Source organism: Amblyomma mixtum, chromosome 3, assembly GCF_055824585.1.
Source record: "Amblyomma mixtum isolate Tamu chromosome 3, ASM5582458v1, whole genome shotgun sequence".
In the NCBI taxonomy this organism is placed as follows: domain Eukaryota; kingdom Metazoa; phylum Arthropoda; class Arachnida; order Ixodida; family Ixodidae; genus Amblyomma; species Amblyomma mixtum.
The window spans coordinates 424,487,579-424,512,769 of NC_143014.1; the positions used below are offsets into that span (position 1 = coordinate 424,487,579).

Below are 25,191 nucleotides of genomic sequence, written 5' to 3' on the forward strand. Positions count from 1 at the left end.
CATCCCCCTACTCCCTAACTCTTCCTTTTGAAAAAAAAAATAAATAAATGTTTTCACTACTACTACTACTACTACTCATGTGAGTACTAAACAAATTAATTCCTATTACTACCGTCATTCTTACACTAAGTACCACTCCATTAGAAGTATACATCTCAATGGGTTCCCTAGCAGCCTCGAGACATTCGGAAAGCTGGTAAATCAAAGACACCACACTGCATGGTCCAGAAGCAAACTTGGTGGGCTGCATATATTTTGACAAAGGGTGCAGATTAGGTGTGATGAGCACAATGCAAGGTAGACATTGGCATGTGTCCATTTTTGAACGACACTGCATTCGTTGTTTTTAAAGACCGCCGTCAGAGCTCACAGCAGAACGACAATTTAGCAGACTACTGAGATCCTTGTGGGAAATACTGCACAATGCACAGGTACAACCCAAGTGGCCTCCAACTCAATTCTGTAACAAAATAAGACAGCTTTCTCTATTTGGCAGAGGATTTTATGTGCTACAATACAGGTTAGCCTGGCATAGGAGGGAGAATGATGCATTTATGAATTTTTAGATGCAAACTGGCTCGTTGCTGGAACTACATGCAGCTACTCTTAGCAGCTTGCCTATGCCTTCTTCTAAACATTCTTAGATATTTTTTACATGGTGCAACAGACTCAAAGAAGAAACAACAGGATGTCATGCCAATGCTTTTGTGTGCCTGCCTTAAGCATTCCCTCATGAAATCCCAGCAACTTGCAAAGTACCCACTAATTTTGGGGCCATGTACTTTACAAAGCAGACAGCATATCCGAGGAACACAATGCCTCCTTTCCAACGTACCTACCACATAAAGCAAGCTCGTGTGAAGACGAACCTGGTTAAGATGATTTCTCTGACAATATCAGCATTGTGAGCTCATTAGGTCACTTTGATATACGAGCTAATGTGAAAAAATATCTGTTTAAAATGAACTGTTAAGGCAATATTTCGCAGCGATCGTGAACCATGATGACCCCCCCCCCCCAATGGGGTGTTCACGCGGCACAGCAGAGGAGAGGCAGATGGTGTCGCTAGAAATTTCGCTTGTTGTTATGAAACCGTTCTTGAGTGTCGGAGGCACACTGCTCAAAGGTGAGTTGTGTTTAACGGCACACAGGCAGCTAAGGCCTTCTTGCGCCAAGAACAAGGTATAGGAAAAGCATTCAGCAAGATTTAATAAATATGCGGAAAGTGATCGGTGGTGTAGTGTGCCTAAAAAATTTAAACTACCTAGTAATAACAGAGGAAAAGAAATTTAGGAATCGCAAATGGTAAAAGCTTTAACAAAGGCCAGATAGCCTCAGCAGCTATCCTTGGCTGGGCAAGGATGCCGAGGCTCTCAACCAAACAAATAAAAACTGCAGCCTGTTTCTCAGAAATGAGAATGTGGCTGAGGGGCATCAGGTGAAGCACTGTGTCATGGTTTACATTTTTTTCAAGAAAACATGCTTCTGTTTAAAAACATGAGACATAACCACAGTAGCAGTATCACCTAAGAGCAGTGCTGCGTGAAAAGGGTTGCACTGATTATAAAATTGTGAAAAGCACTCTTTCTTTAGCTTTTTTAGGTTCGAGCATGAAAATAAAATGTGATTTACTATAAGTTCATCTCCACATGTACAAACTGGTTTGTCTTGTTTCATCAGCAGAAAGTTGTGTGCAAGGTGTGTGTGGTCTATACGGAGATGGCAGATAATGACTTCCTTGAAACATTCCTGGTACACATATCTTCCATTCACCTAAAAGTGGTTTTACCAAGTGCAGTTTGTAATTTACTTCGTTGTTCCAAGTGAACTCCCAATTTTTCCTCTCTTCCCGATGCACTAAGTTCATGCAATCTTTATAGGGTGTATTTACATTTTTAATTTGCTTTACCACAAGCTTGAGCAGTGTACAAATCTGCTGTTTTATTGCCTTTTATGCCGACATGACTTGGAACCCAGCAAAGTTTTATGTTTTGTCCTTGAGCTATGGGGGTTGTTATGTTGTGCATGATGCGGCCAAGCAGAGCAGTGATTGCATTTCTAGAGTTGGGACTGTAAGCACACTTAGCGAGTCTGTGTAAAGTGTAAATAGGTAGTACTGTTTGCGAGGTTCTCATTTACTATTTTTTCTATGGCTAGACAGATGGCATAACATTTGGCAGTGAAGATGCGTGCACGCTGCGGACTAACTATTTTATTACAACTCTCATGTATCACTGCACTTCCAACGTAAACATCAGTTTTTGAACCATCTGTATAAAAAGCTGTCGAAGTACTGTACTTTTTCTCGAGTGTAAGAAATTCTTGCATCATACGTTGTTTTCGAATGTTTTATACAGCATTGTGTAAAAGTGAAATAAAAACTTGCAGGGAAATTGTCAGATGACGGCAGTGGATCTAGTCTTCGAGCAATGCTTGGCACTGCGTCTAGTACGCCAAAGTTTTGGCACACCGCAAGAGCAGTGGCCGGGTAGCTTGCTGTTTGTTTTAAAGAATGTTCTAGATGGGCACTTTGTGGCAATGGGGCAACATATGCTTCTGCAGTGAACGGATTTTTAGAATGTACGAGCATGTGAGCATGGCTCTTGTGTCTGGCTGGGCACTTTTATTTCTTTCCTTTTAAACCCTTTCTAGCATATGTAAGTGATGGTTCGTTAGAGTCTACATACAGACTCTTTATGGGCGACATCGTGTACACCCCAGTGAAAAGACACAAACCTAAATTATGCACTGGATCCAGTTGTTTAAGGTACACTGGCCACGCTGACCCATAAACTATGCTTCCACAATCTAATGTAGAGTATACTACACAGCAATAAATTTGTAAGAGACATGTCCTATTGGAGCCCAGGTGTTCTCGTGAAAGTATTTTTAGTACATTCAGGGATTGAGAAGCTTTCTTTTTGAGACTGTTTATGTGTGGCAGGAATGCGAGTCAAGTTAACCCCAAAATTTATGCTCGTCTTTTGCTGTTAATGTGACGTCACTCAGGAAAAGGGTGCGATCGCCTACAGCCCTCTTATTAGCAAGGATAGAACAGCTACTCACTTTTGCGTGGAAAACTCAAAACTAATTTTATATGCCCATGTCGTTAGTACTTTTACCGTCATTCGTATTTGTGTCCAGCATGTTGCTACATTTGAGGATGTGCAGGCTATTTGAAGATCACCAACATAGACAGAATACATGATGGCTTTCGGGATTATCTTAGTGATGGAATTCATTTTTATAATAAATAGTGTCGTGCTTGTTGTACACCCCTGAGATACTCCATTCTCCTGAATGATTCTCCTTGAGAGGGTTGAGCCTAGGTGTACATGAAGAGAATGGTTGGAAAAGAAGTCATTCAGGCAGTTCAACATCCTACCGCGGATACCTAGGCCCCCTAGGTCACAGAGGATCACAAACCGCCATGTTGTATCATAGGCTTTATCCATATCGAAGAAGACAGCAAGACAGTGCTGTTTGTGTATTAAAGCTTCTACGATTGTGTTTTCGAGGCGGACTAGATGGTCAGTTGTTGAGCATGCCTTTTTAAAGCCGCATTAATGGATGTCAAGAAGTTCGCAGGATTCGAGGGCAAAAGTCAGTCTAATATTGAGGACATTTTTAAAAGATTTGGTGAGATAGCTTGTAAGGAATACTGGCCTATAACTACTAGGGGAAGTTGGTGGTTTTCCTGGTTTCAGGAATGGCACTATGATGGCTCTTTTTCACTCCTTAGGTATTTTCATTTTATGAATATTTTGCTAAAGAAATTCTTCTATGGCTGGCTGGCAAAGATGGGCAAGTATTTCACAGTGTATCTGATCCTGGAGCAGTTGTTTTGCTGGCAGACAGCATTCTATTGACTTCGAGGGTAGTTAAATTGGTTTCATGGGTACATAAAGCTACAGGCAACACTGACGCTAGAATATGTGTCATGAAATAATTCCTGAGTAGTTCTCTACAGTTCCACTGAACCAAGAATTCATGTTTGTGTTTTATTCTTTATTCGCCCTCTGCCCTTTGTGCACATCCCAAATCTGTCATGCTCCCGCATGCCGTGCTCACACTTTCTGGTGGTTGTGGCGCCCTGTACATCGCAAACCCGTTGCCTTTTCCCACCACTTTACTTCGGGGAGAATCGCTTGGTACGGTAGATGTCATCGATCTCGACGACGCTTCCCCTGTCCTTGATGACCCTGACATTCATGACATCAACACCCTCACTCCTCCCATCGCCGTTGCCGACCCGTCCTCCCCGGATATGTTTTCCCATTCTGTCAATGCCGCTCTACCACCTCACCAACGCGCCCAGCTCATCGCTTTGCTACAGTGCTTCCGCGCGTCCTTCGACTCTCACTCAGCACCTCCACCGAGTGTAATGAGGGGACTCGCACAGTTAGTGTTGACGGCCACAGTCCTTGTCCCAGCGGTGCTGCTCAGCAGGCCGGCGTTCGGAAGCGCAAACCCGAACTTTGTCAGCTTCTCCTTTCTTCTCCTTTCTCGCCTTCGTCAGCGCTAGCTGCTGGGGCACCAAATCCCAACTCTCTTTCTTACAGTATGTTTTTACAGTATAAAAATCTTTAGCGCGGCACCCAACCCTTGCTCTCACCGTCGTGGTGAAGCAGTGCGTTGCGCGTTTCTTTCCAGGAACGACGCTTGCTCAGTCAACAACTGCGGGGGGTGGGGGGAATGTGCACTGCCAGTAGTCTTTAGGTGCTCACAGTTACATGCGTGGTCCTGACAGTCACCAGACTCAAGCGACAAGACGCAGCAGCGTAGCCTTGTAAAGTGCACCGGGGAAGGCGTGTCCACAGATGACTCACCCCTTTCATTTCTGGGTATTGAAGCCAGCACTGCCCGTTACTGCTCTGGAGGCCACCTGCACCCACAATTATACATGCATTTTCGCAGAAAATATTCAAGGGAGTTCAAGCAACCCTGCAAACGCGTTTCTGAAGTACTTGGAGTTGATTCATAGGGGTTGAGTGGACTTGATCTATAGTGGTTCAACAGCCCTGCCAGACACTGACAGAGAAAAAGATGAGACACACAGAAGGAGCCTCCTTGTACGTCATCTTTTTCTCTGTGAGTGTCTGGTATCACGAGAGAGGAGGCGGCCAGAGATGATCATCCTAGGGCGAAGACACGATCTTGCACCTCTGCCTCGCGCTATGGCTCATCGGTTGAGAAGCGCTGTCCTGAAACGCCGCCAAATATTTCGAATCGCCTCCTGGACAATGCAGACCACTGGGAGGCCAGATCTGCAAATTTCCGCTACCTATCGCCGCAATTCACTAATTGTGCAAGGATCGATTTGCCCCAGACCTCAGCGTGAGCACAAAATGTTTTCTTATGCTAGAGCAAACATAACGAAACAGAGCAGCAGAAGCGATTTCAGTTGAAAGGTGATGTGAAAGCAAAAGTCCACTGATTTTGCGGACATCAGTTAGAGGACTACCACGGTGCGTATAGCTCTGACTTCCCACATTCCCCGGAATGGAGAAAAAATGAGCCTTTTACTATACAAATTTACTACACAAACAGTGCCAGTACAAAAAGATGGGGGGGGTAGTGCAATATCCGCATTCGATCGCTTATTTTCTAGACAGATGCTGCCGCACGCTCACATCCGTGTTCACAAGACAGCAGGGAATCAGAACTGTTGGAATTATCACAATTTCGTGCTGATCACTAATCATACCAGAAAAGCAGGAACGTTGCCTCGTGTGGCAACAAAATGCAGTTCCAATGAATGGATGGAAATGATATGCTAAGGCCACAGTAGGGAGAAACTCGATGCGATTGTAATGAGTACTTATTAGCTCTTGCCAGCTATGTCCCGCAGTCTCCAGTCGAAGTTTCACAGCCAGTGTTTCCTTTTCGTTTTTCGAGCCTTGGTGGTGGTAGTGGTTTATTTGGCAATAAAAAGTGAACGAAAAGAATGTTGCCGGCTGCGGCCGTAAGCGCTTTCGGGATCTCTGTTATCATGCATGGATGCGCGGGCAGAAAAAAAAAGTTCAGCATTACTTGCAACGCATCTCTACGTCACAGACTGAAGCACAAAAGAGTTTACCTCTCCCAAGCTATTATCGGGAATGGGGAGGAGATGAAGGCGGCTAACACACTGTGATATTGGTTTTTTTTCCTCTCCGCAGCTACTGACCCAACAACATTAGTACTACGCAATATGTACTACGCAACAACGCAATATGTTTCTACCATTCTGATATGCCTTATTCTGCCCATTTTCTCTTATTTACTGTTACCATATCAGCTTTCTCTTAGAGTTCTACATAGCACTGGCAGTGTGTGAGTAAACAATAAAAACACTCGCCATGCTTCGAAATCTCGGGTTGATGTTTCACTGCAGGTGTTTTTCCTGGAATTGCAAAATAAACGTTTGCATGGCGAACGGGAATCAATAGCACACAAGTCTTACGCGACACCCGCAGCTGCGTAGCGTCACGTGCCTCTGACGGCAGAAAAGGCTGTGACAACACACATGACAACAGCCCTTTAAAACCAAGAGGTCATCTACTATTCTGCTGCATCCATTTCAACATCATCCATATTGTTTTACGAAGGCCATAGCCCATAGATGTCTTGTGGCCCTTTGTTATGGATGCCAGTGGAACCTACGAAGATTTATTTTGTAATATTGCTTGCCGTGGCTACCGCTGCTAGTCATCAAAATATTGTTCAGGGTCGTGAGAAAAGAATAACTACAAAACAACGTGTACAACTCTGGAAAAAATGGAAACAAAATATGATATCTGTAAATGTCAAAGATATAGAGACTTTCCACATTCGAAATAGTACCTCGTAAAAAAGAATCGCTAGGCACCATGGCAGGGCCGCAAAAGGGTGCGTAGGGGTGAAAAAAGCAGTATGCGTGTGCCAAACACGTTCGAGCGCGGTTGTCATTGTCGAGGCATTTATCTCCCTTCCGTGACTAACCGCCTCCTTCTGCCACAATGCGAGGAAGAGGAGGTCAAGGTAACACAGAGAGGAGGACCAGACCGTCTCAGAGGAGCGCTTTTACGCTTCCACGGACAAAAGGAGCCGCCCTGGTGGTTGAACTAACATCTTGTCCAAGATGGCCGCCGTGGTACCCCCCCCCCCTTAATATACGAAAACAGCATGGCCTATGTGGGCAGCTGCAGTGAAAGGCTCCAGATTTATGAATAAACAGAACGTACACAAAGAATATATAAATTGAAACCCTCACATCTTTAACAGAATCTGGCAGTCGTATACTAAGTATGGGAGGCTATGTTCATGACTTCCACTTTTCAATGCAAGTCGAACGAAAATAATAGCAAGTTATGTACAAGATCTGACTTGATGTATTCTTTTATGGTCGACATATACGGCGAAGCTATTAAATGCAGCTCTAGACTTTTTGAAAGAAAGCCTGCATATTAGGCTCTTGAACAATAATGTTTAGACGAACAGTTCCTACTTCAACCTGCAAGTCGTGCACTGTGTCCTCCATGAAGCTAACGCCTTGTCAGCAGCATACATTTTTGTTTCTGAATGGTTTCAGATGGGAGATCATTTACAAAGACTGAGAAAATGAGTTGAAAAACGGAGCCCTCGGCTACGCTAGCAAGTAATGTTTGTGCATGAAAAATTACAGTTCTGATAACACTCAGCTTACAATTCAAAAGATAGCTTGTAAAAAGGTCCAATAATTTCTGTCTGCACCAATAATTATACACCTAATTTAATAACATGTGCTGACTGTTGGTATAAAATGCCTTTTCGATATCCAAGCATATCACTATTTCAACCTTGTTGCCATGAAGGGCAGTGTTAACGAGTTGTGTTCAAGCAAGAACAATTAATGTGGGCAAGTGATGCGTTAAATACCCATGTTGGCTGGGGTTACAAACACCGCATCTAGTCAAAATTTCTGATATGATTATGAAGTGATTTCCCAAATATTCCATTACTTACGTTTAGAACTTCAATAGATGTCTACCTACTAAGCTCAGCATGCTGTCCGTTTTTACAGATAGGAACTACATTCAGTCTTTACCCTGTCTCGATATAATGCGCACTCTAAAGAATTTTGAGCGTTTAATCATCTTGGCAATGCTAGTATCAAGCCCCGATTTTTTGCATGGGGATACGATACTTAATAATTAAATAATTACCTGGCTATTTTATATTGAAGGAAAAAATCAAAATGAAGGTTAGCTGAAATGGGGCGCCATTTATAGGGCCATATTGTCAAGCTAAGGTGGACCCAATACTATCAAACTAGATGCTAACCGAGCTAAGAATCGCATCTTCAATTACAACAGGTAATACAGACCTTTTCAAAAGAAGTCAATGGGCGCCACCATATTGGGCACTGGCCTATGCTCGTAGTACAGAAAAAAGTTGAGGATTAAGCTCCTCCACTTCTCCATACACAGCCCACAAGACCTGCTTTCCCGAGGGTCATGAAAAATTCTATATGCTGGCTTAAAGGGAAGCCAACAACACTGTTAAAGCTATCCCTAACTTCTTTGGCATTTTTCTTGGTTTGATGCATTAGAAAAGAGTGACATTCCTTTTGCTCACATGGTGACCACACTATATGTAGCAGAGGTGAAATTTTTTCACTCATGCTCACGTCATATGGTATAGTTAGTTAGTTAGTTATATGGGGTTTTATGGCGCATAAGCAACTACGGCTATCATGCGCCAAACACAAGGTTAGATGATGTTATGTCAAGTGTGCAGAGGTTACATTATAATAGATTTAAAACATTGGCTTTCTTTAGAAACTTACAAACAAGTGAAAACTCGACAAGTGTTTGCTCGCCTAAAAGCAATGCGGGATGAAATGGAATGTGTTCATTGTAAAATAACGTAAAAAATTTTTTACGAAGTTCTTCGAGATGCGAACAGGAAATTAAAATGTGATTTACTGTGAGCTCCTCACCACACATTTCACACACAGGTTTGTCTTTTTTTGTTAATAAGAAGTTATGGGTGATGTGTGTGTGACCTATGCGTAAACGACATAAAATTACTTCGATAAAACGCTCTTTATGGCGGCATGATTTCCATTCTTTTAAAATGGGCTTTATGGTATGCAGCTTGTTGTGTCCTTCATTTTCCCAAGAAGCTTGCCACTTGGCTCTTAGTCTGCTATGCACTAACTTCATGTAATCCCTAGGAGGCAAATTCACATGTTTTATTTCCATGGTTCTGGTTTGTGCAGCACACATGTCGGCTCTCTCATTGTCCCTAATGCCAATGTGACTGGGAACCCAGCAGAATTTTATAACATGTTTTTGTGTTGTGACCTTTACTATGTTGTGTATGATGCTTCCAATCAGTGGCTCCGTGGCATTTTTGGAGTTTAATGCTGTAAGAACGCTCAGTGAATCTGTATAAATGATGCTCTTTTTGATGTTTTCATTTGTTATTTTCTGTACCGCAACATTAATAGCATAGCACTCCGCGGTGAAAACTGTAGCACATGAGGGAAGTCGTACTGCATTTTCATTTTTTCCTTGTATTACTGCGCTTCCCACATGAGCATGAGTTTTTGACCCGTCAGTATAAAATGCAGTGTAATTTCTGTATTTTTCTTGTAGTGCTAGGTATTCTTGTATTATATGGTCGTGTGGTGTACAGGTTTTCCTGAGGCGTGTTAGTGTGACGTCACACACTGTGGAGAGAGTGTACCACGGTGGTAGCGCTTCGTGTCTTGGGGCAATATTTTTAATTTCGTTTAGTATGTTCAGAGCTTGGCATTTTTCTTCGAAGAGCAAGAGCAACGGCTTAATCGCGTTAGGCTTGTTGTTGAAGAGTATTCGGGATGGGCATTTCGTCAGAATTGGGTAACAGAGATGTTTGGGCTGAGACAGGATTTTGAGGATGTATGTACAAGTTAGTGCAGTTCTTCGATCTTCTAAGGAAGGTTCATTCGTTTCCACATACAGACTTGCTATTGGTGAAGTTCTGTAAGCACCGGAAGACAGCCTTAAACCAAGATTGTGGATAGGATCCAGTCGTTTTATGTAGGATGGTCTTGCTGAGCCATATACTATGGACCCATAGTCTAACTTAGAGCGAACCAGAGAACGATATATATGTAACAGGCATGCCCTATCAGACCCCCAGCGTTTTCTTGACAGTAGTTTCAGTATATTGAGGGCCTGGGAACCTTTTTTCTTTAAGCTATTTATATGTGGTAAGAAAGTGAGCTTTTTATCGAAAGTTACTCCTAGAAATTTATGCTCTTGTTTGACAGGTAATGGGGTCTGGTTTAGATATAGTGTGGGGTCGGCCTGTAGGCCTCGTCTCAAAGAGAACAGAACCGCTACTGTTTTCTGAGGAGAAAATCTAAATCCGTTTCTATCTGCCCAGGTAGCCAGTTTATTTATTGTTATTTGTATCTGTCGCTCACAAGTAGGTATGCTGGAAGACGTGCATGCTATTTGGAGGTCATCTACGTAAACTGAATACATTATGGATTTTGGGATTACTTTTCCTACGGAGTTCATTTTGATGATGAATAAGGTCGTGCTGAGGATGCACCCCTGGGGTACGCCAGTTTCTTGTACAAAAGTGTTGGAGAAGGTTGCGCCTAGGCGGACTCGGAACGTGCGGTTGGTTAGGAAGTCGTTCAAACAGCTCAGCATCCTGCCGCGGATACCTAGGTCCGCTAGGTCACGGAGGATACCGAACCTCCACGTGGTATCGTAAGCCTTCTCCAGATCGAAGAAGACCCCGATACAGTGTTGCTTGTGGATGAACGCTTCCCGGACTGTGTTCTCAAAGCGAACAAGGTGATCGGTTGTGGAACATGTCTTTTTAAAACCGCACTGGTGTATATCTAAAAGTTGCCGCGACTGAAGTATGAAGGTTAGTCTGATGTTTAGAATGCTTTCGAATGATTTTGCTATACAGCTAGTGAGTGCTATTGGCCTGTAACTGGTGGGACTAGTTGGTGGTTTGCCAGGTTTTAGAAAGGGTACTATGATTGCTTCTCTCCATGCTTGGGGGATTTCTCCACTCATCCATATTTTATTGAAAAATTTTAGGAGAGCCTCTATGGCAGTCTCAGAGAGGTGAGCAAGCATGGCATAATGTATATTGTCTGGGCCTGGTGCTGTCTTTTTACCGGATGTTAGTACTGCGTTTAGTTCATGCATTGTAATAAGCTGATTGTAGTCTTCATGTATGCATGTTCTGAAGGGAAGTTTTTGTTTTTCTACTATTGTTTTGTGTTTTTGAAAGGAGTGTGTGTAGTTGGACGAGCTTGAAACTGTAGAAAAATGCTTACCCAATATGTTGGCCTGTTCTTCTAATGTTGTTTGAGTACCGGGTGTTGTTAGCATTGGAAATGTGAAAGGAGTAAAATTTCCAGTGAATTTCCGCACCTGCTCCCACATTTTTTTGGATGTTATTGAGCTGTTTATCGAGGATATGTACTGTTGCCATGATGCCCTTTCTGCGTTGCGTCTGATGTATCGTGCTTTTGCTCTTGCTTTTTTAAAGTTTATGAGATTCTCATGTGTTGGATATCTCCGAAAAATGCCCCAGGCTTTGTTTTGTTTCTTTTTTGCATCTTTACATTCTTTTGTGTGCCAGTATTTGTGATTTTGTTTTACTATTCCAGAGGATTGAGGAATAGCTAAATGTGCGGCAGCTAAGATACAATTTGTGAACTTCTCATTGATCTCATTGATGTCAGTATTTTCTAAAACTATGTTCTCTAATGTGGCTTGTGCACTAAAAAGTTGCCAGTCAGCTAAATGTAGCTTCCAACACCGTGGTTTTGTGGGAATAACTGTTAGCGAGAATGAAAGACTTATTACGACAGGGAGATGATCACTTCCATATGGATTGTCTAAAACACTCCAGTTAAAATCGTTAAAAACAGACGGTGAACTAAAAGACAAATCTAAAACACTCATTTTCCCCGAGGTTGGGGAGCAGTATGTAGGTTTATTAGAATTGAGTAAACAGACGTCATTGCATAAAATAAAATCCTCTACGAGATGGCCTCTAGCGTCAGTTTTCTCGCTTCCCCAAAAACATGAATGTGCATTAAAACCTCCAACTACCAGGTATGGCTCTGGTAGCTGCTCTAAAAGATCCTCTAAGTCATGTAGTGTTAAATTAAAGTGCGGATCAATATATAGTGAGCACACAGTGATGGTTTTATGGGCAACCAGAGTGGCTGCGGCAGCTTCGAGTCTTGTTTTTAGTTGAAGCTCTCGTGCCGGGACACCGTTTTTCACTATGATGGCTACGCCTCCCGACAGCCGGCTCGCCTGTACCCGATCGCGGCGGAAAACAGTGTAATTCTTAAGAAAGTTATTTTTTTGGGGACCTAAATTTGTTTCTTGTAGACATAAGGCAACAGGAGCGTGTGCTCCTAGTATGTCTTTTATGTCACTGTAATTGTTTAAAAGTCCTCTACAGTTCCATTGTATTATGAAAGCCATCTTAATTTTGTGTTTCTATAGGATGGAAAGGTAGATCAAGTTGTTGATGGCCCCGTGACTCGGGGCCTGTCTTTTTTTTGATCGATCCAGAGAGCTCCTCCGACCGTCCGACGTGGACGGTGCGGGGCTGCCCGGGGCCGTGTCCATCGCCTCTGCGGAGGCGCTGGACGACCGTGCAGAAGGCACGTTCGCGTTCGAGTTTGACCTCGACCTGTGAGAAGAGGTCTTGAGGCCCGCCGACCCGGGGGTCTGCGCAGCCTGACTTGCAGTTGGCGGAGCAGCGTTAGCTGCTCTGCCTTGGGGCGCGAATGGCACCGCCACAGGCTCACTGCGAGTGACCTGGACGGGTGCCGAAGCCTGGTGTGATGCACCGCGCCTACGCACCACATCGGCGAAGTTTGTTTTTGCACTGAAGGAGAATCTGTTTGTTTGAGCATATCGCCTTCTTGCTTCCTTGAAAGAAATGTTTTGTGTAGTCTTGAGAGTAATGATTTCTTTTTCTTTTTTCCAAGAAGGACAAGCTCTGGAATAGGCAGCATGGTCTCCTTCACAGTTTGCACACCGCGGTGTAGCAACACATTCTTCAGTTTGGTGTTCCTTTGACGAGCATTTTGCGCAAGTTTTGCGGCCGCGACAACTCTGTGAGCCATGGCCGAATCTCTGACAGTTAAAACATCTTCGTGGGTTGGGTATATATGGTCTTACATTTATTTTCAGGTAACCAGCTTCAATGCTTTCAGGCAGTGTGCTGGTATTGAAAGTGAGGATCAGGTGCTTTGTGTCTATTTCCTTGTTATCCTTCCGGATCTTTATGCGCTGAACATTTATGACATCTTGGTCAGTAAGGCCTTCAAGCATTTCTTTCTCAGAGAGGTGGATAAAGTCGATTTCAGATATGACGCCTCGGACAGTGTTCAAAGATCGATGTGAAGTGACAGAGACTGGGATTTCCCCAATGGATGCAAGGTTTGAGAGTTTAGAGTGTTGGACAGTGTCACGAAGTTCGAGCAGTAAGTCACCGCTGGCCATTTTGGATACCTTGTACCCGAGGCCCAAGGTGTCTGTAAGGCACTTTGCTACTAGGAACGGGGATATCAGTCTTGCTTGTTTTCCTTCTGCTTCGCTATGGACAACATGAAATTTTGGGAAAGATAGTTTTCTTTTCTGAAAAAAATCATCTGCATCGTTCCGCCCTCTTTTGAGAGAGCGATCTGGTTTGGAAAATGGGGGAGCCATAAAATATTAATGTTTTTCAGTCATGGTGCCAGCCACCCACCATGGAGCCCAACAAGGGGACGCGACAGGAACTTGCGAGCAAGTCCTGCCCACGCCAGCTGTACACCTTAACTATAACCTAATATGACCCAACTCAGGGTAGTTGGTCACACACGGTTAACCCTCGCCGCCAGGAAAAAGAGGAAAAACAAAGAAAAGAGGAGGAGACAGGAGAGCTGTAAGAAAGAGATAGGAAAGTGAAAGATAGAGGGGAGGATAGGAAAAGGCGACTGCCGATTTCCCCCGGTCGGGTCAGGCCGGAGGTGCCGTCTACAGGAAGCTGGGGCCAAAGTGGTGTGTTGCCTCTGCCGAGGGGCCTTAAGGGTCCAAACGCTCGGCATCGGCTCAACCACCAGGATCCCTTTTTCCCCGGACACGGCGATGCCACGCACGGCTAAGCGCGGATGCTCGGGTCCGTGGTGACGCATTGTTCACCATCATCCCCCTGCGGGGATGTCCCTGCGGATGCTCGGGTTAACCCCGTGGTGTCGCCACTCACCAACGTCTGCATGCTGCAGATGCCTCCCTGCGGGGACGTCATATGGTATAGTTTGAAGGAATCTTCCTTCTAGTAATACATTAGTCAATTTTATTGCATTCTTTAATTCAACTTGGTTTTATACTTTCTGGCAAATGACTAGCAACAACAATGATGTGGAGGTCTGGTGATCGCCATGGGCACTAATATCATTGTTGCCAAATTATCATCGGTCAAAGAGTTGGCAGTGGCTGTTACAGGGTTCACTGTGTTGTTAAATTAAGCATGTTAAATCATTCTAAGAGAAACCTGCAATACTGCTGTGCATCTGAAATATAAATATTAAAATCTCCAAAAATAAGGCCCAAAGGTTCAGAGGCTGGTACATGGCACCAAATGTTACATCGAATTGGAGGTTCTTATAAGTACCTCAAGGCATGTGTCACTAAATGAACACTGCATAGATACTGAAAAGCAATGCCCTCTTATGAATAACACTACTACACCATATCTCACTCATGAATCACACAATTGTGAAGAAAATGTACAACTGGGTGTAAGAATAGCTTCACTGTCCCTAAGCAAAGCCAGGTTTAACTGAGCACTCAAGCCAAAAATAAACTTCTGGTCCTCAATGGACATTATTAACCACTGAGACTGTTACAAATAATACGAATATTGCTAAATAGCACAGAAAAGGTACTCTTTGTTATGAAATAACAGATCAATCCCAGAAGAAGTAAAACATAACTTCAGAAACAAACACTACAAGCCATTAGCACACGAGATCTTTGCAGTTTGTGAGGTCATCGTCCCAGCAAGCATGCTGTGAAGATAACTTCTGTTTTTCTCATTCTTTATCACTTTCACCTGGCCAAACCAACAGCCTTTATCTCTCTTACAGGTGACTGTTGTTTTGAGCCTACCTCTAGACCCTCATGAGCTTAATGAACTGTACTAAAACACAAATAAGTATCCACTGCTTCAGGGTCCTCACTGGACCATCATTATAATCATTAGTCTGAATACCATGCAAAAACACTTAACTAGACTAATACATAAGGCGTACGAAGTAATTGAGTTCGGAGGGCCATAAGCTGCTCCAGAAAGGCAATGTGCGCTGGTCACACTCCAGGCAGAACAAAAAGCTCCCACATCATCAACTATGTATGGAATCTATACCCATTAAAAAAATTGACGTGTCTTGATAGCAGATTATAGTTCTCATACAAAGTACAACAAAGAAATGGCACTAAACAGTGTAATCAATTCTTTGAACCTGTGAGAGCATTATACTAGCCTTATCGCCTACTAAAGCAATACACAGCTGAGCAAGTGCCACTGTTCACAGCACTGCCCCTGCAGCCCAAGTTGTGTTATGTTGCTTCAGCATGCCTTACATGCCTCACCAAAAGTAGACTGTGAGCCATGTTGTAATACAAAGCTCTGCATTCCTTTAACCCCCTAGGGATTCTCAAACATGCATATTTCAGTACATGGGTGGGCACACTACTTCACAACAGATAGCTTGCAGCGGTGTCACACCATTCACTCTGATGTTGAATCAGGAATGTGGGGAAGGAATTTTCATTCGTGCAAACTGCTTATTAGCACTAGCCCCGATGTAGCTTGGTGGGTGCTATGTAGCCAATCATCGTGGTGCCACTGACATCATACACAAGCCACCCAAGCCAATGTTGGCTCAAACATTGTATCATATGTTGAAGGCCTGGCTATTATGCCGTGAAAAAGACCTCCGGAGCACACGTTACCACTCATTTGCAATGCACTACCCTGAATAATGATGCCCAACCAAAACCCACACTGCTTTCTGTCCAGAATCCACACAATGCAGGCGTTGACTGTTTAACGTAATTTCTGTTTCCCTACCGATTTTCACAGCTTTAAACCTTTGTGCCTGCCCTGTATATCAATAATGATTACTCGCTTACAATGGAGCCTATTCCTATTCACACAAAATCTGGAATATATGAACATGACAAAACTCTCAGCTACTGTACTTTGCATGTACCATGCCACAAACGTACTCTGAATGCATCCACATGTACCCAGACCCAATCTCTTCACTAAAACTGACATCCAACAACTGAGCAAACAATGGTAAGGACATGAGGTCCCTCTCAGGACATACGTCACGACATCACACAAGACAAAAAAAAACCTACAAATTTTGCACTTCATTTCCTGAATGCCTTAACCCAAATCTTTGCACTGCTCTCCTTCAAATGGTAGTGCCATAAAAAGTAGCAGGACACGTATGTGCACCACACAATACCAAATGCAATACCAAACTAAAACTATACATTGTAGTGGCAACTGAGACTCACCTTTCAATGCTATACAGCTCAGCAGTTCTCTTGTGGTGGCAGGATCCATGCTGCACGCTCCTAAATGAATGCAGACATACGTACATCCATTAGGCATGCATTGTTTGGGATACCTGACCTAATGGCAGATGGCAAAAAACAAAGTAACACTAAAATAGCCTATTAAAACAGCATTACATTCAGCATGATAAGCTATGGGGCACCAATAACAAGCAACACCTAAACTCCTGTAACGCACACAATAAAACTGAAAACAGATGCGCGTAACTACAGGTACACACTATAACTGTGATGGCCCCTTCAAAGTTCAGCAATCTCTGTGACAGCTACACGAGACCAAAATGTCGCCACGCATTGAGCATAACTCCGCCTGTATAAAACAGCTGAACCGCAATGTGGATCATGAAACTGAGAAGTGCAGTTCGGTTGGTTACAGCCACAGGAAAAACTTGGCAAGCGTCACCTTGACTTTAGGCGCGCAAAACACGTTACGGCAAAACATCAACATACTCAGTCCTGACCCACAGAGCCAATTAGGATCAATAAAACTTTTTGCTGGGCTAGTTAGTGATACATACATGAATAAAAAGGTAGCACAAAAAAACGACCATAGGGGGAAGACACCACAAAAATGAACATAACTCAGCAATAAAGCAAGCCAAAAATGCAACTACGTAGAGCACATAATAGCCTGGTTACAATATCCATCACACAGACACTTTCGATCCTCATTTAACTCGGTCTGCATTAAGATTTTCCAGCACGTTCGAAATATCCGGTGCTATAGAGGCATTTTCAATACTCAATGAGAAGTTTCCCTCCCATGTGTTAGGTGGCGGCAAATTTTCCATCGACAGCCATAACATGGTGATGTCCGGCGACACTGCGTAGTCGGGTGCAGCGGCAGCCAAATCTGTAGCCAGACGCTGTGATAGCAGTTGGCGCCAAAATCAAAAGATTTGTTCTCACAGCTGTGCAGTTTATTATCAGAAAAAAAAGAAACGCCAGACTGCTCTCAAGACGGTGGCAGCTGCTGACCTTGAAGCCGAGATTGAGGCAGCTAGAGGAGAGACAGTGTAAAAAGGCAGCTGTTTTTTTACGAACGAGCGGTGTGTCGCAGCTGCATGCAAATCTACAGTCCACCAGGACAGGTGAATGTACAATCGCATCAAAGGCAGGTTCGAGAACACCCTCCCCCACCTCAGTGAGCGGTTCTCTAAACAGAGTTTCTGTGTGATGCCGTTGCGATGCATAGTCGAAGCTTGCTGGCCCCTGCTGAAGTGCATCGACACAAATATGCTGTTGGCCATCTCTGTTGAGAAGCACGTTGCAGTGGAGATGCACAAGCTGTGCTCCTCACAGAGGATAGGTCTGTTGCCAATCTTTTCGGCCTGGGGCGATCTACTCTCAACCCCATCTATCAATCTATCAGGAGTTTTGTGACACCATAGTGTGCCTACTCAAGGACAAGTGTATCAACATGCCTTCTCCAGACGCAATGGGCGACCACATTAGAGAGTTCAGTGCCGTTTGCAATTTTCCACAAGCGATGGGTGCACTCGACGGGTGCCATTTTCCCATGTAACCACCAAAGGAAAACATATAAGACTACTACAACTACAAAGCCTGGTCAGTTACCTTATACTTGGCTTATGTAGAGCTTACATGTTGCAGCCAGAAAGGCAGCACTGCAACAATACGAATTTGCTAATGCAAAAGTCTTAGTTCACAACTCCTTGTGCTCGTTCATGATTTGTGAAGAATTCTTTTAACTCTTACAGGCGCTTTTACACAATTGCATAAGTGGCAACACTTAACAGTGATTTCATTATTTCAGTCAAATTGAGCACCCTTCTTGTTCCAAATAAGTTGCTTTTTTGTACCATGTAGCAAATGCAGTAAATAATATTTCACATAAGTGTGAGCTAGGTAGCACTTTGTCCGCCGTTTTCGTGCAGACAGATTTTGCCGTGAGTGAAAACATTGTTTTTGCTCAATTTCGAGCGTAATGCGAATCTTCGAAACACAAAGTGATTACACGATCCCTAAGGTGTTTACCTGACACACGAGAACATTTTGATGTTACTATTTCTATCAAATCTGACACTTCGTACGGAATTCTCCACATCGTTTAAAACCTTACGTGCTGGCCTTTCAATTTTGAAAACTAACAAATTCCCATCCTCGGGGCCTGAATATACTACTTAGGTAAAGAAATAACTGATTTCAGTCAAAACAAAAAAGGGCGCCTGAAAGGGTTAATGCTGTTTTTTTTTTGACAGGCACAGCATTGTGCTGCTCCCCTCCGTACACCACCAGTGCCACTTTTGGTACACAAATATTGGCTCACCAGGGTGCTGCCACAATGCCTACATTTATCAACACTCCCTGCAGGCAAAGTTCATTAAAGGGCCAACATTTCAGGCTCCAGCTGTTGTCATCAGTGCTGTGCCTCCACTAATACCCTGAGATGAAGCGTTTCCCCTCAGAGCAGACTTAATGTAACCCGTCAGCCATAGCATCCAAATGAATGCCGACATGAAATGGTTAAATTACCGCTTTTTGAAAGCTAGAAGGGCGGTGGAGAATGCGTGACACAATGAAGGCAACATTTAGGTTCTGCATGAAGACGATGGTGTGCAGCCTAGATACAGCTTCAATGGTGATTCGCACCTGCTGTACGCTGAATAACATCTGCGAAACATTTGGAGACATCATGCAAGACTGGACCTCTGATGCAAAGGTTTCCGAGGCCCTGCATGAGGTGCAATAGAGTTACAGATGCTCAAACCGAAACGGGTGCAGCAGTATGAGTTGCAATCCTAGAATCCTACAAGACGCGAGCATAAAACTGAGCTAAACAGTGCTATCCATTTACAATAACCACGTTTTCTGGCTGGCAAGTTGATGCATGCATTCACTTTCAGAAACTGTGTGAAAAGATGACAGCAGAACACACAGAAGATGCACATAAATATGAAAGGTTACACAGGAAGCCTCTCTATAGGCTTAACTGCCAACACTTAACAAAACAAGGTATGTGTCACATTCAAAGGAACCAAAGCAAAAATATGAAGGACTAGACAAAGAAAAGCATTGGCTAGCTTTATCTTGTCCTTCATCTTTGCACACTGAGGCCGTTGTTTAAACATGAATTACCAACATCCCCACAATGCTATGCTGCTGCAGAATATATCCCTGGAAAAATATCACAAAGCGGTGCCAAATATTGCTAATGTACTGGAACAGCTGCAAGAAGCACAAAACAGCAAGAAAAATAAAATCGACTAAAATCGGAAGGAGTAACCTGAGATAACGTGACATGCATGTGGTTAACATAGCCTTGATTGAAAATCACTCTGGTACTGGAAAAAAGTGCAAAAAATGCAACAAAGCAAGAAAGAAAAACAAAACGATAGATAAAATCGGAAGGAGTCATATTAAATAATGCCGCATAACACATAGTTACCACAGCCTTGAGTATCACAAATCACTGCACTGGTGCCAAAACAAATGCAAAAATTGAGCAAGAAAAAAAACAGACAAAACCTGGAGTCACATCAGATGATGTCATATTACAGAGGTCGGCACACTCACTCATGAGTGCACTCATATCATGTCACACTCATGTCTGTGAGTGTGAGTGAATGGTTGTGTTAGTGCAAGTGAGTGGATGCAAGTGTGGGTGGTCATGAGTGTCAATGAGTGGATGTGAGAGTGAGTAGAGATGAGTGAGTGTGGGTGGTCATGAGTGTGAGGGTGGATGCGAGTGTGAGTAGAGATGAGTGCGAGTGAGTGGATGAAATTGGAAATGAGTGTTAGTGAGTGGATGTGAGTGTGACAGAGATGAGTGGTGATAGGACATGAGTGATGAGAGAGAGAGAGAAAAACTTTATTGAGGCAAGTGTGTTGAACCCCCTTGGGTCCCTGGACCACCGCACGGTCCCACTCTATGTCGGAACGTTCATGTGGTGTTTGTTCATATGGAATCTTCACGTGCGTTTCCGAAGTGCACGCACCTCTTATCGCCTTATCTGGCGATTCTTCATAGCTTCGAGCTATCGCTATGTACACGTGCTCCTTCCTATCTTCCGGCCACTCGGCTGCTTATAAACACGTCCTACACTTTTGAATAAACGTTCATTTTTCTGGTTCTATTGGCTGTGCGGCTGCTTCCTTGGTTCGGCGTTCTGCGGGCACGCTATGGATATGCAACAGTTCATGATGTCGGCACCCCGAAGCACCGCAGCAAGCTGCGATGGCGGGTCCAGAGACGAGAGCACGACCTCCCAGTCCTCCCAACTTGATAACGTGGGCTGTCCCTGCGGGGGAGGATTAGCAGGGCAGCCGAAAAGGATGTGGGAGTGTGTGGCATGAGGGTCGCTGCACAGGGTGCATGCAGGGGAGGTGCCACAGTAGAGAGATAGCAGCTGAGGGGATGAGAGAGAGCGGGTCTGGGGGCATCTCCAGAGGATCTGTTGGGAATGGGTAAGGGAGGGATGTGGAGGAGGGTAAGTCCGACGGTCCAAGCGGGGCATTTGCGTCAGCTCTGCAAAGGTGTGTGCCCATTCTCTCGAGATGCCTGGACCGAGGCCGTCCTGAGCCCGGCAAATCAAACCTCGGGCCAATTTATCGGCAGCCTCGTTTCCTGGATTCCCTGAGTGAGCCGGCACACACTGGAGCTCTACCCTGTGTGGTAAATGTTTGGAGGGGGTGTTCAACAACTCCCAAGCAGGGGCGTGAATCCTGCCTCTCGTGAAGTTGAACAGAGCCGTTTTGGAGTTGCTAAAGATGTAGTTTGCATTGGAATGTAGAAGGGCTAGGGCGATGGCGGTTTCCTCTGCCTCCTCAGGCGTACAGCCCGAGGGAAGGCGGTGTGTGAGGAGCTGTGCTAGGGCTGGATTGTAACCAACTGCTACAGCTTCATGCGCTGTGCACGCGGCGTCTACCCAAATGGCGTCCTGGGCTTGTCCGTAATATTTGTGTAGGGCCTTAGCGCGAGCCATGTGGCGAGGAATGTGGTACTGGGAATGAACGTTCCGGGGAAGGGGTTTCACAATGAGAGGGGTGTGAATGTGTTGAGGAATGGCTATAAGGGATGTCTGATTAGCGGGAATGTTGATGCGAAGAGAAGCAAGGATATGCCTGCCAGTTGCGCTCGCGGCAAGTCTTAGGTACTGTGTCTGAAGGTGCGCGTCTACTGGTTCCTGAAAGGTGTTATGCATGCCTAGTTCAAGGAGCTTGGCTGTGCTAGTGCTGCGGGATAGGTTTAAGGCTGCCTTGGTTGCTAGATGAATCATGGCGTTCACTCGCTCTGTTTCCATGCGGTTCAGCTTAAGATATGGGGTGGCGTATAAAATTCGGCTAAGTGTAAAAGCATGCACTACTTTCATGTTGTCCACTTCGTCTAAACCTTTGTGCAGGGAGGATACGCGGCATAGAAGTTGCAACACGGATTGCGTGGATGCCTTGAGTGTTTTAAGGGTATGATCGTTGCGTCTGGAATCCTGCAAGTAAAGGCCAAAGATGAAGGATGAGTGATGAGTCGACATGAGTGGGGGTGAGTGGTTGTGAGTGGACATGAGTGGCAGCAAACTTCATGTGATACTGAAGCTTGTCACATGTGTTTAGCTATTTTCATGTTGTTGACAGTTGAGGGAAGTATATATTCACTGCTGAGGACGCTCAAGGCAGCATGAGGCATCATGCCGGCGTCTATTTAGAACCTAAGGATTACACTGGAGAGGAAATGGCAATCTTTTATTCCAGTTCACCTTACTAGTTCACCGCTAGGCACGGGCGCAGGCCCTTCACGGGTGCAGTGAGCCATTACAAGTTGTGTCAGATCCGTTGATCGCATTTCGCACTGCCATTGCTAGAAAGGCAGACGTCTCTTGACACGCCTCCTACGCGGCTCGAGCTCATATATACAGTGTTCCAATGCTTGCTGCCGAAATTATTGTCAGCTTCTTGGCAGTAACTAGCACAAGGTGGGATCTCGAGCACTGCAGTGCACGCTTAGGTTTTTCTGTGCCAAGCCATGTGCATTGTAGAGCTCTGCTCTGGCCGCAAATTTTTTTACTAGGGCCGGAACCATGCAAAGAACCTGATCTACTTGGCCTGGCTACTCAACCACCCAAGCTAGGCTCAAGCCTGGAAATGATGCGAAAACCAAGTGTGCTTTTCGGTAACACCAGAGGTTCTCGTTTCTGTCATGTACTTGAAGGAGCACTGTGTCACAAATTAAGCATGTGGTTTTTATTTTTTGTATGCATAGCATCAGGCATGGTGATGCCTTCACACCAAGGAGACAGCCAAAGTGGTAGTATTTAATGTTTTAATCTGCTCCAGAAATCATTGTTTCGTGGCGATGATGAAGAAATGGTGCGGCTATTTTCGGCAGTGGAATGAGGTGGCAGCAAAAATGGGCGCACACTTTTTGATTGGTTGGCCGTACAGTTCAAATTAATTTCTTATATACTCGGGAAAAGGACCTAAAATACATTTCTGAGTGTTGTCACATTTTCATTCTAGAAAAAAAACTGCAAAAGAAAAGGAGTACGAACGAATCAAAGCCAATAAGAATCAAGGTAGGGGCAACACAGTTTTCGTTTTACCTAAAAGTATTGAGCAAGAGAGTGCTGCTGTTCAAACTGCCGGTACTAATAAAGCAGCGAAGAAAAGTTGTCGGACGGACATCATAGCCAAAAATATGACAAGAGAACAGGAGACTGAGAGCGGGGAGGAAGAGTTTTTCATAAACATGTCTGAATGGTGTCGACATGTTGGACACTGGACTGCGCTTGAACAGGAAAGAGTTGATGACTAAGCTCCCCAATGCTCCCACTAGAGTTGAAAACAAAACGGTTTTTCTGTAGGGTCATGAAAAGGCTCCCGTCAGTGCCATGAACATGGAACTACACCGCTGGCAACTTGGGCTGCTGCGGGCTGTCCTGGGAAATAAAGAACTGCATACAAGCTTCCACTGCATGTGTGCCAGGCGTGGTTCCAATTTGTGGTGCCCAATCTTTGGCACTGGGCAAGTGAAATGGGCTTGTGAAATACGATTTTGTTTTATCTTTGTGTTTGCAAAACTGTAAGGGGGCAAACTTCTATCTGGACACTCCAGTTTCAGTAGTTCTACTCACACTGATATCTGTACACCTTGAGGAATCCTTTGAACCGGACACTACGATTTCCTCTAAGAACTTCAGGATAGGTCTTTTTTCCAGTAAAGTTCCACTGTTTCAGGGCATACACTATAAACCGGCTCACAAGTTAGCTGCATACACATTCTTCCATGAGCGTTTCCTCCACAAACAATGAAGTGAACTATGGGAGAATAATTAGGTTAGAGTCACCTTATACCTTATCCAGTCTCTAAATTAGGTGCATTGTTAGCGCCCTCCATGCCCATGCAGATGCGAATGTGGTCTCTGCACGGACCGGCCTCAAGCAAGAGCTCTGCACTGGTTTCTGAGGCCTCCTTCAGATGGGGTTTGTGTGCCGCGCAGACAACGCACTGCACGCACGCATATCCACAGATCGCGCATGCATACCTGCTCTGGCTAGACAAAGCCAGCCCTGCTCTTAATTATGCCCCAAAGAAAGCCCAAGAGTCAGTTCTAAAGGGACTAATAATGGCCACTCCCCTTTTGATCCTTCTTCTGCAGGGCAAAACTGTACTTGAGGCCCATTCCAGTCGTTACCCATTTCGTGAGGAACTCACTTGATCTTTTCGAAGATACTCTCTATTTCCAATGCCGCTAAAGGTATTCAGTCACCACTTGCCTCCAATGTATTCATGCAGATGAGAGGACACGTCATTGTCAAGGCAAACCCAACATAGGTACTGGACACCGTCGACGACCATTGTGGTAGTGGTTTATTATAAAAAGAAAAAGGAAAAAAATTAAGGAAAAGGCCAATTTATTATAGTTACTTAGATGCCGTCATAGGCATGCACACAGGGGGAGGGGTTGTGACCACCCTCTCTAATCATCAAAGGGGGCGCCAGGTCTGCCTATACCTTTACTTTGTCGGATCTGGCACGTCATTTTTTACCGTGCAGTGTTGCGGTCATTCAGACTTTCTGGCGATACAGGCAGCCGAAGACCCATGATGTTGTATTCCAAAAAATGTTTACTAGCTGGGTCACTTTGAGGCAACCTTTTCAGGTTCTTTTTTGCAGTTAACAAGACAGATGTGTCATAATTTCTGTGGTTTAGAGAAAATGTAAATTCATTCGGAAGCGCGTTGGTGCATTCATGCCTCAGCAGCATGGGACTGCCTTCCTCTGCCGATCTTGCACATGAAAGTATAAACTACTGCTTAATAATATTTCGTACACATCGAAATTCCATCACACTGAAATAAATATTTTAAAATCATTCCTCATCTTTGCACTCCGTTTTGACCGCAGGCGCCTAGGGGGAGAGGAGGTTGGGGATAAGAGGATGCTGCACTGAAACTTGGCTCCCCTTCATGAAGAACCCTGCACACGCCTATGGAAATGCCTCAAAAACGTTTCTAAGCATTTCAGCTGACGCTAAACAGACACTCATCGTCTCCACAGCAAGCCCGAAAGCACATGTGCGTAACATTGGTTCAGGACATGGAAGTAATG

The 25,191-nt window shown here is 44.4% G+C and overlaps 2 pseudogenes across 1 annotated transcript in view; one reads left to right on the forward strand and one right to left on the reverse strand.

The window, feature by feature from the left end:
* LOC149357929 (uncharacterized) overlaps window positions 1-25,191 on the reverse strand; it is a 44,240-nt pseudogene that overhangs the window by 16,853 nt on the left and 2,196 nt on the right. The gene's annotated exons all lie outside the window — the stretch shown is intronic.
* Window positions 1,087-19,338, forward strand: LOC149357930 (uncharacterized; annotated as a pseudogene).